This window comes from Onychomys torridus, chromosome 2 (genome assembly GCF_903995425.1).
Source record: "Onychomys torridus chromosome 2, mOncTor1.1, whole genome shotgun sequence".
Taxonomy (NCBI): domain Eukaryota; kingdom Metazoa; phylum Chordata; class Mammalia; order Rodentia; family Cricetidae; genus Onychomys; species Onychomys torridus.
In genome coordinates this window covers 90,456,954-90,470,815 of record NC_050444.1, presented here as the reverse complement: position 1 = coordinate 90,470,815, position 13,862 = coordinate 90,456,954, and positions in this window count along the sequence as shown.

Sequence of the window (13,862 nt, the reverse complement as noted above, 5' to 3'; positions counted from 1 at the left end):
GGAGAAGGCTGCGAAGGGAAGGCTGGGGCAGAGAGAGACACCGCCAGCCACTGCCATGACAAGAAAGATGTAAGGTACTGGTAAGCCACGAGGCATGTGGCCACTTATAGACTAACAGAAATGGGTTAATTTAAGATAAAAGAAGTAGATAACAAGAAGCCTGCCACGGCTATACAGTTTATAAGTAATATAAGTGCCTGAGTGATTATTTTATACATGGGTTGTGGGACTGCAGGAGCTTGGTGGCACCTGGAGAGAAGATCTCCAACTACATCCCCATGTCATTATGATCCTCAGCTTTGACCAGCTTCTCTCCTAAAGGTAATAGGAATGGCTAACCTAAGCACATAAAAAATGGAATTATAAACAAATTTAATTATATCACCATCTTGAAAACTTGTCAACTCATATAAATTTTATAGGTCTCAAGACTTTTTAGAGCCCTGAAAAGCAGCTCTAGTCTCAATTAGTTCAATGAGTTTCACCATCCACAGAGACACCATCTCCAGAAAACTGTTTGAGCCAGCCCTCCCTATAACCATGTATGATCCATACCTCCTCTAAACTCCCAGGACTCTGTTCTGATGTTAAGGGGCCAGCCACACTTAGCAATTGTCTCTTACTTCAGTGCTGTAGAATATCATTTTAAGATGTGTTACATTTGTTTTTGCTGTGGAACATTTCTTTAATGATGTGAAGATGTGTTACATTCTTTTATGTTGCATTTGTTTAACTCTGTGAAGCTGTGTTACTGTGCCTTTCTAAAACACATGGTGTCTGAATAAAGAGCTGAACATCCAACAGCAAGGCAGGAGAAAAGATAGGTGGGGCTGAAAGGCAGAGAAAGTAAATAGAAGGGGAAATCTAAGAAAAAAGAGCAAGAGATCAAGAATTGAGAAAAGAAGGGGCCAACCACCCTGCTATATAGCCAGCTATGGAGTAAGAGTGAAAGTAAGATCTATAGAAGTAAAAAGAGGAAAAAGCCCAGAGGCAAAAGGTAGATGGGATAATTTAAAGTTAAATAAATCTGGCAAAGTCGAGCGGTGGTGGCTCATGCCTTTGATACCCTAACTTGGGAGGCAGAGCCAGGCAGATCTGTGTGAGTTTGAAGCTAGCCTGGGCTACCAAGTGAGTTCCAGGAAAGGCGCAAAGCTACACAGGGAAACCCTGTCTCAAAAAACCTAAATAAAGAAAGAAAGAAAGAAATAAAGAAAGAAAGAAAGAAAGAAAGAAAGAGTGAGATAGATAGATACATAGATAGACAGACAAACAAACAAACAAACAAATAAATAAATCCGGCAAGAAACAAGCCAAGCTCAGGCCAGGCATTTATAAGTATGAATAAGCCTCCATACATGATTTATTTGGGAGCTGGGTGGAAGCACACGAAAAGAGCAAAAACAACCAACAGCATTTTGGTATACCAATGTGAGGCTCTCTAATTTTCATCTAGAGCCTGAGAAAGCAAGGGGGTAGGGGGATATGGCTCCTTTAAGAGTTTTTGCCTGCTGGTGAACACTTGAGCATTCAGTATGTTAAGTAGGAATAAAAAACTAAGTAAAAATGCCTGCCACAGCACAAACATCAACATTTTAGTGCTCTGGGAAAGTTTAATACAGTTCCTGGCCAAAAACCTCTGAGCAGGTGACAGATTTTAGGCTTGGCTTTCATGAACTGAGAAGTGGGCAGCACCAGCCAATAGAGCTGTGCTCAAAGAAACCAGCTGTAGCTTAGCAGTTCAAAGATTGCTCATGCAGTCAAAAAAGGATAAAAGACATGCAGCAAATGAGGTCCAGGTGGAAAAAAAACCTCTAAACAGGTTGTGGTGTATTTAACAATGTGCATAGACTTAAGAAAAAGGAAGCTGGGTGGTGGTGGCGCATGCCTTTAATCCCAGCACTTGAGAGGCAGAACCAGGTAGATCTCTATGAGTTTCAGGCCAGCCTGGTTTACAAAGTGAGATCCAGGACAGGCACCAAAACTACACAGAAAAACCCTGTCTCAAGAAAAATAAAAATAAAAATAAAAAGCAATAAATAAATAATTAAAAGAAAGAAAGAAAAGAAAATAAAAAGGGTATAGTCATAATGAAAATAATGAATTATAAAAATAAAGTGTTTAAAGAAAGATATAAAGTAATATAAAAAATAAACCACTTGGAGTTAATAATTAAACTTGTAGTCACATTAGGTATGTTTTTGAGGTTAGACAGGTATATTTTAGACAAGTAGATAGTTTTCAAATATTCAAAGACCTACAGAATATGCATTTAAAATGTTTTGTTACCTAATTAACCTAAGGTTTTTCATGACAATGAGACACATTTTCTCCTGGCAGTACCAACTCACTTCACAAATGATGGGCATTGAAGAAACTCCTTCTGGAATTTGCTTTCATTGTGGCAAGGTTAGCCACTGGGCAGAGAAACCGCTCTTGCCTTTGACTGCTGACAATGTGCTTTACAGACTGGACATGCATGACACACAGGAAAAAGACTGCTGAACTTTGCCAAAACAGGACAGGACAGTCTTCCAACTTTCCTGCTTCACTGAAAAGTCTGCCAGGCTGAAGATGGATACACCAGCATGGCAGAGGAATTTTGGATGACTGTCCAGGCAGCCAAATGTTTTTGTTTTTAGGTAATATTACATTCTTCTGGGTCTTTGATGGAGTTGAAGACTAGCTAGAGCTGTAATTTTCCTTAGTTATGATAGAATATAAATTATGTGAAAAGCTTTAGATTCAGTAATATAGGCTAGAAAATGCATTATTTTCTCTGAATTGCTAACTACAAATGGACAGAATATTTTATATGTAATTCTTACTTGAAAACTTTTGTGTCTGTGTATAGCTTTACTGTGTCAAAGTTAAAAATATTATTTTTTATTTAGAAAAAAGGAGGAAATGTTGAAGAATATTATTTTAAGATATATTACCTGTGTGTCCTTAGTGCATGAGCTGGCTGTTTGGAACCTTGGGCTTCCACAAGGACACTTTGCTCAGCCTGGAAGGAGGGGACTGGACCTGCCTGTACTGAATCCACCAGGTTGATTTGAATCCCCAGGGGAGTCTTGGCCCTGGAGGAGATGAGGATGGAGGGGAGAGACTGAAGGGAAGGTGGGGGCGGGGGCGGGAGGGGGGAGGACAGGGGAGCCCATGGCTGATGTGTAAAATTAAAACACAAATATAATAAATAAGAAAAGGAGAAAAAAGATATATTTCATTTGTTTATGATGTGGAACATTTGTTTAATGATGCAAAGATGTGTTGCATTCTTTTATGTTGCATTTGTTTAACTCTGTGAAGCTGTGTTACTGTGACTGTCTAAAACATCTGATGGTTTAATAAAGAGCTGAACAGCCAATAGTGAGGCAGGAGAAAGGATAGATGGGGCTGGCAGACAGAAAGAATAAATAGAAGGAAAATCTGAGAAGAAAGAAGAAAGAGCAAGAGAACAAAGAGAGAAGGGTACTAAGGACCAGCTGCCCAGCCATACAGCCAGCCATGGAGTAAGAGTGAAAGTAAGATTATAGAAGTAAGAAAATAAAAATTCCTAGGGGCAAGAGGTATATGGGGTAATTTAAATAAAGAAAGGCTAGCTATCAACAAGCCAAGCTAAGGACAGACATTTATAATTAAGAATAAGCCTCTGTGTGTGATTCATTTGGGAGCTGGATGGCAGACACCCCAAAAGAGCCAAAGAGTAAAAGAGCAAAAACTAACAACTACACTTCAGTGTCATGATTTTGAGGTCAGGAACTGTGATGTATCTTTGCACATGTTCTATCATAACAGACAAGCTGGATGAGAAGGAGAATTATTTGAAATGATACCCATTGAAGGCAGAAAAAGTTGGAAATCTAGATAAATGTTTGCTTATACAATGAGAGTTGTTCTAGGGCAATTCTGAAATACACCAGGCTTTTTGTATTTTTTTTTTTTAATAAAAATAGGGTTATGCTTTCTATCTGGTAAAGAAACAGCATGTTTCTCTGTAAGCTAAACAACCCCATAAGCTCATCATATTTTCCTATTTTATCATTAAAACTGATTTGTCCTTTGATTATTTCTTTTAGCTTCCTTGTTTCTGGGATGCAAGTTTCAGAAATTGTGAGTGTATTAATACATTAGGTATCTAAACTATGGCTCTCGTTTGTAATAACCTGTATGTAATCAACTCAACAAATAAACCTTATAAAGCTTCTTAGGCCACTAATCAGTGATTGTGGCTGTACACAGGAGGTTTGGACAGACAAATTTTTCCATTTATCTAAATAATAAACAATTTAAATACAACATGGTGTCCATACCAACTGTTCTGTGCACAAATGGTGGCCCTTGATTTGCACATTGTACAAGCTGCACAAGCACACTGGGAGCCAATAAGCAAGTGAACATCTGTTCAGTTTCCCTGTGTTTTAAGAAGATATATCAACATGTCTACTCCAACTCTAAGTTTGTTTTAGTTCAACTCATGATAAATAACCCTTAGAATGCTAAATAGTTGGCTGATATACTTTTTCTAAAATAATGGATAAAAGGAAGTTTACATTTGACAGTATATTACAAGAAAAAAAAATGCATGAATCCAAACCCAGATGCTAATGACATAACAGAATGAGAGGTATTTTCAAATTTTCTACAAATAAAATACTGTCTATCTTACTTTAGTGTCATCCAAATACTTGTGTATTTCTCAGGTGTTTAAAAATGTCTCAAGAAAGTTTTATCTCAACTTCTTTTCTTCTTTTTTTTTTCTTTCTTATTTTTTTGAGCCTTAATGTTTTTCATTAGTTTTTTTCAAGGATATCTAAAGATTTTGTAACTTTCTGTAATGATACACCAATGGAAATTCTAACAATCAGGTGTCAGCACTGCCTTGGCCTTTCCATGACAGTGAATTCAGGAGCTAATCCTTTATTCCTCACTCAGGGATCTAAAACTTGTTACTGCTACACGTGTGTCTGCCTGTAAACACAAAGAAACTAAGAAGCTCCTTGCTCTGTTTCCTTCCCAAGTTTGAGTCTACATTCCTGTTGTAGTTACAAATAAGTGTTAAATTCTGAAAAGTATCTGGACTCCAACATGCTCTTTTTTCTGTGAATTTCAATTTAGGAATCCTATTTAATTCCAAGCCAATGGGGGGCAGGGGCTACTTCAATTAAAATTCTTAAGATTCAGATCAGCCCTTAAAAGGCCACTGGATATTTCTAACATCTGCATCCTTTGCAGCAAAGGTAATACACCTTTAAGCCACTTGGAATCCTCTTAGCAGTGCCACACAATAACTGGCAAACTTGTATAGAAAAGGGCTACAGGCTGCACATTTCACATATCTGTCACCATTAAAAATATTGAGGAAAATTAACTTCATTAATAGAAATGGTGAAAATGTTCTCTTTATGGTAGGGCTGAAGATAGCAGCCCCTAAATTCTTATTCTCTAATCCAGCTGTCTCCATTTGAACTGAAATTCTAACTAGACCTCAGACACGGAGCTGTGGCATCATCACACAAAGGCTGCTTTAAATTATGTGCAGCAAGTTTTTAAGCACATTAGCAACTAGAACAAGCTGTCCTCATGCTAACTGGCCTGGCTTTGTTCTTGATGGTGGAAAATCTCACTTTAACTGCCCTCTAATTTGTTACAAAATGCTACTGCACCAACAGCTGCATTGGCACAGGATTAAACACACAGGGAAACATTATTTTCCACACAAATTATCAACAGTGCCAAAAGCCACAGAATCCTATTTTGAACTTTTTCTCCTTTAACACCCCCTTTAAAAAAAAAAAAAATCTCTCTCCTATAGAACAGCCTATAACAAATTCCATCTCAGTGGGAACTTTTGAGGATTCCCCCATCCATGTAAACATGTAGAGTAGGTACTTCATTCTATTTTTGATAAAAGGCAGTTCAAGTGGAGCAAAGGGAAATGTCAATTTCACATATAGTAAGTGTTGGTGAATGAGACCTCCAGAGAAGCATACCAGCCTAGCACTTCCGAGGCTAATTCAAAAACTACAGGAGAATATGCATGCAACCAGCATCCCTCAGTTCTAATCTTATTCTGACTACAGCTGTTTCTGTGCAGCAGTTAAACATTTGCTTGATTGCTGCTCCAGACAGGAATTTATTAGTGATGTCTGCAGATGACTGCTGAAATAAAAAACTGCATTTCCCTCATCGTTGTTCTCCTTTTGAAAGCTTTCTGAAGCTTATTTTATGTTTTACATATAATTGCATTTGTTCCGGAATATCGAGAAGGCCTTTAATTGTCTTAACTCTGAGGAAGGAATGTTCAAAACGTCAATATTTATTTGTAGAGAAAGAAAGAGGAATGTGGTTGATAGATTGTGTACCCCAATAAACTTATCTGGGGGTCAGAGAACAGAACAGACACTATATTGAACATAGGTTTAGGCAGTCACTTTTAATCCTAGCATTCAGGAAGCAGAGATCTGTCTGGATCTCTGTGAGTTCAAAGCCACACTGGAAACAGTTAGGCATGGTGACACATGCCTTTAATCCTAGGAAGTGATAGCAGGAAGCAGAATGGTATGTAAGGCATGAGGACCAGGGATAAGAGTCTTGTTAAGCATTTAGGCTTTTAGCAGCAGTTCAGCTGAGATCCATTCAGATGAGGACTCAGAGGCTTCCAGTCCGAGGATTCATGGAAACATGATCAGCTAAGGAGTTGGTGAGGTAAAGCTATGGCTTGTTCTGTCTCTCTGCTCTTTCAGCGTTCACCCCAATACTTGGCTCTGGGTTTGTTTTTAATAATAAGACCTTTTAAGATTTATGCTACAGAGGAAGGCAGAATTTTCTAAGTCTTCCTTCAGACAAGCAATTTGGTATCCTAGCATTGTGTACTGTCCTTTAGTGAGACCCTACCATCTTCCAATCATCCTTTCTGAGGAGTATCTGACATCCCAATAGCAGTAATGAACTCAGACAACCTCAGTGATACCTGAGAAAAGAGGGTCTGGGTGGAGAAGTGAGACCAGCATAAGAGGGAAGTGAGGTTGACTATATGACTTCCCAAAGACACCCCACACTTCCTGCTTCTGCACAGCTTCTCATTCCCAGAACCATCTTGACAAAGCATGGTCTGCTAATATTCCCTCAGAAAGTTTTCTTTCTCTCACTAAGAAAATCCTAGAAAGAGAGGAGTGGGGTGGTGACCACAAGTTTCTACTTTGGTTTATTGATCAGGGCCAACAAAAGAAGAACAGAATCCCAGAACTTTCCATGCAAACTGGCTACCATGAAAATTCCCTGGCCCAGGGTCAAAACTGCTTTCTGGCCTTCACTCCCAGACTGGCCTTTCTCTTCAATTGTTTTTTTTTTTTTCTCTGCATTCGGAATATTCTTTTGATCAGTTATTTGAATCTCAGAAATGATTGGATGCAATGATTTGAAAAAATCTAATGCTTGTATTCAAAGCTGCTTTTATTAAAAATTTCATTAAAGGATTTACAACCTTCTTTGCTTTCTGCTTCGTCGTCTCTGTGAGCTGCACAGTAGAACAGTCCACCCTCGGGCATTCACTGAACATTCATCTCACATCATCCGTTATTAACTAGATGACTCCAGATTCAGGAAATAAATATGACAAAAATTCAAAGCAAATGAAAATTGCCTTCAGTTCACATGGCCAACAAAATGTCTGAAATCTAAGATGCAAGCCACATCAGCTAAATGTAAGGAGTTTACAGAGAAAACCCGTGTTTTTTTCTACTAATGGCTTGTAATCAGGGTTCAATACTTTTACTTTCTAACCACATAGTCCATCTATAAAAGGTAAAAAATTGGAATTTTCAGATTAAAAATTACTTCCAGTCCTATGCAAATGTGTATGGGTTACTTCCATTACCTGTAGTAAATGTGATGTAAGTTTGTGCTCACAGAATACAACATATATTAACTGCATTTTCCTTACAGAATTTTAACTATGTTAGGAATAGATCAAAACAAATGAGACATAATATAAAATACCTGATGCTTATATAGAGACTATTTATGGTATTGTCTCCCCCACTAAATCGTGTTCACATCATGCATCATCTGTACAGAAGATACAACTCCCTGGTGCCAAGTATGTACCCTTTCTAGATACTGGTGACAGTCCTAAGTACCGCTCAGAGTTCTCAGTGCATAACACAGAGCCACAATTCTCTGTGTGATCCCAAAACCATTCATCTCATTTTGATATAAATGAAGAGTTTTCAGGACCCAAACCACATCTGCTGAATCTGAAACCCAGAAATATGGATGTTATAGAGTGTGCAAATGATTTCTTTGGCATAAGAATCATTTCTGAAACAAACATGCTCTCTAATATACCCCATGGTATAGTCCAGAACTATCTTAGTTTCTTACAACACTGGTGAATCTGCTGGCCTCTACTTTCAGAGATCTCCCCATTGTGGATTCCCATTTGAGTGAGTCTTTTAAGAGATGGATTCAATATTCCAAATTTAGTTCCTTCTTCACTTCTCCACTTCTCCACTTCTCCATCAAAATATCCTTAGTTTTAAGAATTTTTCTATTAAAGGGAAGAATTAATTCACACTCATCACCACTTCCAAAGCCTAATGGTGAAATTATAGTTCCTTCAGGAGGAAATTGATGAGAAGGAAGAAATTGTATCTAGAATTTCTTATTATCCTGAGAATAAGGTCATATAAATAATGACTTGGTTTGGCTACATGGAAGGCTCATCACTTGGAGAAACCAATTGATCATTCTATCAGGAAATAGCTACCATGAGGTGCAACCGGGATAGTAGTCACAATAAGTTGAACTGAAAACTCCCACTAACTGGAGAATCTATGAAAAACCCATCATTCTACTGATCACTTTGCCCATGCTCCTTACTACATTTAAATCATATAGAAACTTTGAAAGACAGGTGTAATTCAACTTTAACAAATATGACAGCTAGTGCTCTGTGTGATTTAAGAACTTATGCAAGCTAGCTTCTCTGGAGCTGTAGGTTATAGTCTGATTATCCTTTGCTTTATATCTAGTATCCACTTATGAGTGAGTACAGCTCATGTGTGTCCTTCTGAGTCTGGGTTACCTCACTCAGGATGATATGTTTTTAGTTCCATCCAGTTGCCTGCAAATTTCATGATGTCATTGTTTTTTATTGCTGAGTAGTACTCTATTGTGTATATGTGCCACAATTTCTTCATCCATTCTTTGGTTGATGGGTATCTAGGTTGTTTCCAGGTTCTGGCTATTATGAATAAACAGCTATGGAGCCTCCATGGGACTGGACTACGCCCTCTGCATAAGTGAGACAATTGTGTAACTTGATCTGCTTAAGGGGTTCCCTGGCAGTAGGATGAAGATCCATCCCTGGTGCATGAGTTGGCTTTTTGGAGCCCACTACCCATGGTAGGACACCTTGCAAAGCCTTGAATCTGGAGGAGGGGCTTGGACCTGCCTCTACTGGATGTACCAGGCTCTAAACACTCCCCATGGGAAACCTTGCCTTGGAGGAGGGAAGGGAGTGGATTTGGGGGAAGAAGGCAGGAGGGGCAGGAGGAGGAAGGAGAGGGGAATTTGTGATTGGCATGTAAAATGAATAAAATTATCCCTTAATAAAAAAAATGTGCAAGGCAGCACAACTAGTAAAATGGATCTGTGTTATAGTTATGGTTCAGTTGTGGTATTTATTCACCCTCACTATTCTGCAAGCCCTGTACTCATTTGTAGGGTAAATGAGACAAGCATCATTTCATATCCCATAACTGACATGGGTTTAATTTATTGTTTTCTAATCTAAACCTCCAGACAACCTATACATTGAACAGTGTGCCATAAATACCAACTATCACCAGTACCTAGAAGATGAAGTCAGAAAGGTCCCAGCCTCAAGATTTACAATTTATTCTTTCAAAGTGATACCTTACATTCTTAAAAACCATTGTTAGCCTTCATGACACATAGAGGAAATTAAGGTCAGAGAAGTAAGCCAGTTGCTTCCTACTGTATACAAAATGCTTGGCACAACAGAGATAATTGATCCTCTGGCTTTTAGAATTAAGGTTTTATAGAAAAGAATTAATATGCTCCATGAACTATACTCCACACATCAGCTCCCAACACCTCTGACGATATATGCACAAAAGGATAATATTTTTTTAAAAATGTTTTTCACTACCAACCAAATGGTCACCACTGGTGTAGACACTTAACAAATAAGTGTTTGTTCAAACCTTAAGTGCTCATTTCTGGAAATCATCTTCTCTCACACCCAGGATGTCCTGGGCTGTATCTTTTACCACCGTCGAGTATTCACTGGCTTGAAGTTCTTCATGGATAACCTTTATGAACTCACTTTTAGCCATTCTTACAATGACTAGATGACCTAGCCAATGCCTTGCATCTGACATTTGGGTTGTTTTCTTGTCTTTGCACTGTAGTTCTTGTGATTCAAAAAGAGTAAAATTGACTTGAAGCTCTGTTCTAAGGAATTACGATTTTTTTCCCTAAGACTCAGAATCAAGCTCTCTAGTACTCTAAATTTTTTTTTTTTTGTTTCTTTGTCTCCAGCAGAACAGTCAGCTAGGCTACTGTACTCTCATTCAGTAAGTACAGGCATTGCACATTAATGTATTCAGTCTTGTCTTGGTTCCCAGACTCTATGTCTCCAGTTGTTATGGGAGGTTGAACATGATTCAATAATTAAAGTTTAAAATGAGGATAGTCCCAGAGATCTACCTTCCCCAATAGAATTTAAACAAGCACTCTAAAGTCCCATCATTTTCAGGAACTAGACAGATAATGTAAACACATAAAGTGAATTTTTTAGGTGTTTTTAAGTTTTTGAAAGTATGCAATATCCCCTTTTCTTCCTAAAAGCCCTCCCACATACCCCTCCTCCTTCCTCTCTTTCAAATTCATGGCCTCTTTTTCTTCATTATGGAGCACAGTAGGGAGAAATCAAAGCTATGAAGAAAGCATGAGAATTCTAATTAACAGAAGAAAAGTGGGGAAAGGGCCAAGTCATAGCCTCTGCAGTTTTTTAAAGGCAAGATGGAGGAATTTCATACTTGATAGCATCTTAACGTGGCAGAGTACCTGCACATAGTAGGTGTTTGATTAATAGACAGCAAGAAGTTAAATCAATAAATAAACCAAACTGGGAGAGCTGAAATACCTTTCAAGTGCATGAGATGACAGACCTCACCCATTCAATGACCTTCACAAAGGGCGAGATGACAACTACATCCGTTTCCACTTGCTTTGTTCTCAATCACTGGAGACTTTGAAGCTTATACAAATTGTCTAAGTTATTTGTCTAAAGGATTTCATTTAGGATCATCAGAAGATGTATGACTGATATAAATATTGTGCCTTCCTTTTATCCAAGAGGAGTACCAGTGAAGGTTCAGTATTGATGCTGCAGCAGAAACCAGAGGCTTCAAGCCAGACCAATGACTCTTTGCAATGAACACTTGTAATAAAGATATATGGACTAAAGAATATACTGGGTGGCTTGGTGTCACACTACAGCTTCCATGATGAGAATTTTCTTTTTCTTTTCTTCTTTTTCTCTTTTCTTTTCTCATATTTTTTGGGGGGAGAGGATAGCATGGGCAGAGGATGAGGGGCAGAGGGAGAATGCAAAGGGATGGGGAGAAGAATGGAATTGAGATGTATGATATGAAATACCCAAAGAATAAAAAACTAAATAAAAATATGTGTCTTCCTTTAAGACACTCAGAGCACTACACAATATGTTATTTTCATTACCAGGGCTGGAAAGAATGCTCCAGTTGGAGGATAAAAACATTTCTCATTGAAAGCATAATCCTGGAACCCATGTAAAACCCATATATTTGTAAGTCTAGCACAACAGTGCCATAAAAATATTTTCCAGAAGCCCAAAGGACAGCTAGCCTAGGGTATTCAGGGAAGGGGCAGAAGTAACAAAGGAAACAGTTTCACCAGATGCAAGGAGAGAACTACCTCCTCAAAAGATGTCCACTGTCATCTTCCTGTGCCCTGTGCCACATACATGTTCCTCTCTCTCTCTTTCTCTCTCTCTCTCTCTCTCTCTCTCTCTCTCTCTCTCTCTCACACACACACACACACACACACACACACACACACACACACACACACACACATTTTTATTAATAAAAATGAATTTTTTATGTTTATTTTATGTATGAGTGTTTTGTCTGTGAGTATGTAAGGTTCAGGCCTGGTGCTGTTGGGGTTCAGAAAGAGGGCATCAAATCCTCTCAACTTGAGTTACAGACAGTTGTGAGCCACCATGTAGGTGCTGGCAACAAAACTCAGGGCCTCTTAAAGATTGGCAAGTGCTCCTAACTGCTCAGCCATTTCTCCAGTCCCTCAAATATATATAAAAAATCAGATTCAATATCAGATTTTCTAATGCAATAACAAAGCATGTAAAATAAAAATAGGAAAAACTTCTTTTTAGGAATCTATATAGCAGGAAAGTAATTTAGAATTATGAGCTCATCTCCTATAGCAATTGGCTCAGTCCAAAATACCTCTAGGCATTAAAGTTGTTTTCTTTACTCTTTTCCCAAAGAGAAAAAAGGGGAAAAGAATAAAGACAAGGTTTGGTAAGAATGACAGAAGAGGATTCAGCTCTTCAAGCCTGTCAAATACCCTCAGATTTTACAGTTCTAGAAGACAGAAATGCAAAGGATCAAACTCAGGGCTATCTCCCTGCAAAGCTGCTATCCTCCTAGAGGCTCAAGCCATTACTTGATGCTTTCAGTTTCTGATGGATGTTGTTATTCCTTGACCTGTGACAGATATTACCCAGCCTCAATCTCTTCCACAGGTAAAATGTTCTTCTGCCTCTGTCCAGTCACAACATTCTTGATGGTGTGTGTTCACAGACAACAAAAATGCAGAAAAAACTTATTTGAAGAGCCTCAAAGTAATCATCTTCAAATACTCTTTATCAAGTAATTCAACATTTAGCCCTTTCACAGACAAGGTAAATAGTTTGTGGACAGAATATGTAGCTATCTCTAGGTGAATGTTGCATTTTGTAGCCCCTCTATTACACAAATCTTCTACATAATTTTATTCCATGATCATCCCTAACCTCAAATTCAGAATACTCTTCTGTAGAGAGTCAGATCTTTATTCAGTTTGAATGTCTGTAGCTAAATACCACAATCATTTTCAGGGAGAAATTATATAAATCTAACAAGATTCAAAATTATATTGCTCAATAATAATTTCTTGTTTGATATTAATATCTTCCTTGTGGCTTTTTACAAATGTTCAAATCAATAGCCATCTATTCTTTCTCATGATGAACTGTTCTCTATTTCTTTCCCTTTTCCCTCTTCCACTCTGGCATATATAAAGGGGTGAATGAGAAATCTACAATCTACTGCCTCATTCTATAACCTGGCATTTACTTTTTCCAAAGTCAACCTGTTTCTTAGCTGACTTAATGTACATGTCTTTCTCCCCCAAGATTTACACTGGGCACCAGACAAGTCATCATGAAGTTACTGCTCCCTCTATATTTTTCTATATGTAAAGACAGGACAGCTTCTTGCTTTTCACCCTGAGAAAGCCCTCTGTAAATTCAGACTGTGGTTATGTTTGTCCAGGTGTCTTGAAACTCACATAGGACATTTTTCCTAAAGCAACCCCCAAAAGACAGCATCCTACTTCAAGAAAATAGGTGGATTGAGTTTCTTCAAATGAAAACATAGCATACGCAGACCACTTAGCAGAACCACTAAGCCTCATATTGTAGGGAATTTTTCATTACTCAAGCCTGCCAAAGGATGCCACTCAAGCATAACCAAAAAAGTGTTTTCCCACTGGAACCCAAACAGGAT